The sequence below is a fragment of the Myodes glareolus genome, chromosome 23, assembly GCF_982192425.1.
Source record: "Myodes glareolus chromosome 23, mMyoGla1.1, whole genome shotgun sequence".
NCBI lineage: Eukaryota > Metazoa > Chordata > Mammalia > Rodentia > Cricetidae > Myodes > Myodes glareolus.
In genome coordinates, this window is record NC_142048.1 from 49,511,286 (window position 1) to 49,515,797 (window position 4,512).

A 4,512-nucleotide genomic window follows, 5' to 3' on the forward strand; every position below is an offset into this window, starting at 1 on the left:
AAGACCTGGTCAAGATCTGGGCTAGGTGTTTCTAAGTTCTTCCTTCTCCTCTTTTCCAATGAATTGAAAATATGGGATCCCGCAGAATTTAGAAAATATGCAAGTTGATTTTATTTGGAGTCAAATGATAGTGCAAATTAAAGAGGGATATACCGGGGCTGGGGAGATGGCTCAGAGGATAAGCGCATTGGCTGCTCTTCCAGAGGCTCTAACTTTAATTCCCAGCATCCTCATGGTATTCTTGTGCCTCCTCTGTGAATAGATCTGGTGTCCTCTTCTAGCATGCAAGTAGAACACTATATACATAATAAGTAAATCTTAAGAAGAAGAAGAAGAAGACGACGACGACGACAGAGGGATATACTGTCAAGATTTAAGGTGAAGATAATAAGGGGTAAAGAGTATTGCCGAAGTCTTCTTTTATGAGGACTGTGGATGAGAACTCCTCGAAAGAAGCTGCGTCTGCAGAGACTTATTGGCTGATTAGAACTGGGGTACTTCAGAGAGATGGGAATGTTGCAGGTGTAGAAACTAATTTAATTACCTTGTTTGGGGCTAGTTACACACACACACACACACACACACACACACACACACACACGTAGCCATTCTTTGCCACCTCTGCGTTGGTACTAACCTTTTGGAATCTATTAACTTAGTAGCACCAATCCAAATGCTCAGCATCTTGGGCCTATAGAAATGCTTGTCCTACCTGTGAGTAAAGCCAACGGGAAGCCCGCTTCTGCCGTGGTTTCCTGAATGCCGCAGTTTTCCAGCTGCTGACCTAGATCAGTGATGCTTCGAGAATTTATGGAGATGACGACGTTGTCCTGCGTGTCCTGCCCACAAGCCACAAACCACAATCCACAAGCTGCTACTGAGCCCTTGAAATGTGACTAGTGCAAGAGAGAGTCTGAACTTGAAAGTTCATTCCATAGTATGGGAATCAAGCAGCTACACATGGCTGAGAGCTGCCCGAAAGTAGAGAAACGTCAGTTAAAAGCAGAAGGTCCTCGCTCTCGCTGGTTTCCAACCGCAGCTGCGCCAGCAGTGGAGTGTTGATGCCAGCAATAGACAACTGAGGAGATGAAGGCATAAATAGCCTGTTGAGTGCTGCAGAAAATATAAAGGTAGCGTAGACAGCAAGGAGACAGATAACAGTTTAAAATAGGTTTTCAAGGGGCTGGAGAGATGGCTCAGTGGTTAACAGCACTGGCTGCTCTTCCAGAGAACCCAGGTTTGATTTTAACCCACAACCATTTGTAACTGCAGCTCAGGGGTGTCCAGTGTCCTCTTCTGGCATTCATGGAAACTGCAGGCATTGCATGCAATGCATAGGCGTATGCAAACAACACATCTAGGCGCACAACCCACTTCTCCAGATTTCTATTATATATAAAGACCAGAAGCTTTCTGGGACTTCCCTGGGACTCCAGCACCAGACTGGGACTGCTGAGATACCCAGCCTTGTGAACTGAACAACAACCAGATCCCTGCCCTCTCTGTTGCTGGCCAGACCACAGCATGTAATCCACTCTAATAAATCCCATATATAATCACTTTTGGTCCTCTAGAGAGAGAATTGGCAAATACAATCAACAGACTCCTACAAATTTTTCTATTAAACAAACAAACAAAAAAAATGTGCTGGGAGATGGTGGCGCACACCTTTGATCCCAGCACTTGGGAGGCAGAGACAGGCAGATCTCTGTGAGTTCTAGGCCAGCCTGGTCTACAGAACAAGTTCCAGGATAGGCTCCAAAGCTACACAGAGAGACTCTGTCTCCAAAAACCAAAATAAATAAATAAAAAATAAACAAACAAATAGACAAACAGATAAAAAATAATGATGGCTAGGGAAACCCAAGGGAGACAACAGAGTCCTATGATAGTCTCACAACCATTTCTAATACAATAGGACCAACTATAAGGAAACTTTCTCATCTTCTAATTTTGCTTTATAAATATTCCCTTTTTGAGAACTTATAAATTTATTTATAAAACTTATTTTTAATGACTAACTTCGTAGTGCATACAACCCTTCTGCCTCATCATCCCCTGTACTCCGAGGACAGGTGTGTGCCATCACCAGGTCAGTCTGATTCACTCTCCTTCTCACACAGCACTAATTAACCTATTCAAAAGAGTCTTGATGTTAGATGTAAGTAAAAGCATCATCATAGGGTGTGGATGTGGCTCAATGAATTGCAACTGAGTGCTTTTTGTTTTCTAAGCAAGGGGACTTGTAGGGGGGCATCCAGCCTTTTGCCACTGTGACATGATGCTTTCACCTACAAATTTGGGGTCACGTGCATAGCTCTCCTGGGATGCATGTAGCCTATAGGTCTCGATTGGACACAGCCACTAAAGAATAATCCAATGAAGATATCCCCAGCTATAAATCAAGATGAGAGGTCATGGAGGTGGAGAGGGACTCAGATGGAGCCAGAGAGAGCTCTGTAAATCCTGGTAGCCTACAATGATGTCATCTATCAAACTGATTGCCACGATTCCTTATGACAGAAGAGATGAAAGTGTACTAAGGCCGAGGGACACACCGCAGCGCCTGAGCTGTACAAGGACGTGGAGTAGGGACAGGCGGCCCCTGCTCAGTGATGTGATCCGAGATCCTACGCTCCCTGCTGTGGCCTTCAGATAAGCCACGCTCTAGGGAACCTACAGAGGTACCTGGTATGTCCCAGATCCCTGCCTTTTTCCTTGTCCATTTCCTTTACCACTCTAGAGTTTGCCTATAGTTTAGTGTGGTTTAGCTATGCATGGTTAGCATGGTTGGAACTCCTTGTCTGTTTGGGGGAACAATCTTAACGTTAAAGTGACTCCTGCCTTTCAGGGCAGTAAGCAGAACCCCACCTTGCTTGCTCCTCTGTAGACATGATGAAGGCTAGAGACCATTAACTGCCACTCGAGACCTGTCATTTGGAAATGAACAAAAGCAGACTGGGACAGGGCATGGGATGATTCGTCACGCAAGCCTGGTGAGGATCAGCCCAGCTTTGGAAGAACAGACACGCAGAGGGGCAGTGGTCCAGACCGACAGAGCTCCACGGAGCTTCTGCAGGGCTTCCAGAGGAGACCAGCTCTGTGGTGGCACAGGGAGGGTCCTGTGCAAGGAAGCTGTTCATGGAGCCTCGACTCTCCAGATAGCCATAGAAAAGTCAGACTATCCCTTTAATCAACTGCCTATTATACCTCAGCAAAGAGAGTTAACTTCTGTTGAGTTTAATTAAGACGACTCCCCCGAAAAGGGGCCGTATTCCTTGGAAAACACACCTTGTTGTGGGGTTCCTCTGACGCAGGGCTTATGCACCCTCGATTCACACCCTCCTGGGATGCTACCTTCAAGAGGGTTTTGTTTTGTGTCACTTTTTGTCGTAGAGTCTCACTTTGTAGTTGAAGCTGGCTAAGATTTTCCTGTATTGGCTCCCTGGGATTACAAGGATGTGCTACCATATTTAATAGTATCCAGGCACACCTTGGCCCTGCCTCTTGGGCACAGTCATCCATTGGCTTAAGGCAAGCAGTCCCACTATACACAGTGTAAAGGTCCTTTTAAGAGACAAACTTCGGAAAAAAAAAAAAAGAGACAAACTTCGCCCACTCCTGATCCTTCTCCTCTTTCTCTCCCTCCCTCCCTCCCTCTCCCCGCCACCAGGCAAGCAGGTTTCTGCCTCCCTCTCCAGTCCTCTCCTCCCCTTTCCCTTTCCTTCCCTCCCTCCCCCATTCCCTTTATTTCAAACTCCACACTCAAGCTCTCTCTGCATGGTGTGTTCTGTTCCGCCATGATTTGGGCCCGACCCGCTATGGGATGCCGCAAAGGTCCCTCTCGCACTCTACCGTATCTTACAATATTGGCTGTGATTTGAATCCCAAATGTCTTCCCTAGGCATATGTGTTGAAGGTTTTGTTTGTCTAAGATGATTGTATATTGGGGACATGGTGGACCATTTGGGAGGTAGGTCTAAGGGAGAGGAAGTTAGGTCCATTGGAGTGTGTGTATACATATATATACATATATATGTATGTATATACACACACATATATACATACATACACACGTATACATACACACACACACACACATATATAGGTATAGGCATGTATGTATTTTGCTTGCATGCATGTCTGTGCATAACACATGCATTCCTGGTGCCCGCAGATTCCAGAAGAGGGCACTGGTTCCTCCGGAACTGGAGTTACAGATTGTTGTGAGCCACCACAGGGATTCTGGAAATCAAGCTCAGGTCCTCTGCAGGTATCATAAATGTTCTTAATTCCTGAGATATCATTGCTTTCTGGCCACCATGAGGTGAGGCGCTTTACTTTGCTCTACAACCTACCCCGTTATGGGGGCTGTCGCACCATACGGTCCCAAAAGGACACAGCTAAAGCACCATAAACTGAAACCTCAGAGATAGTGAGCCTCTTAAACTGAAACAATATTTTATCACATCACAGAATAAAACTAAGACAAATACAATGGCAAAAAGCAGC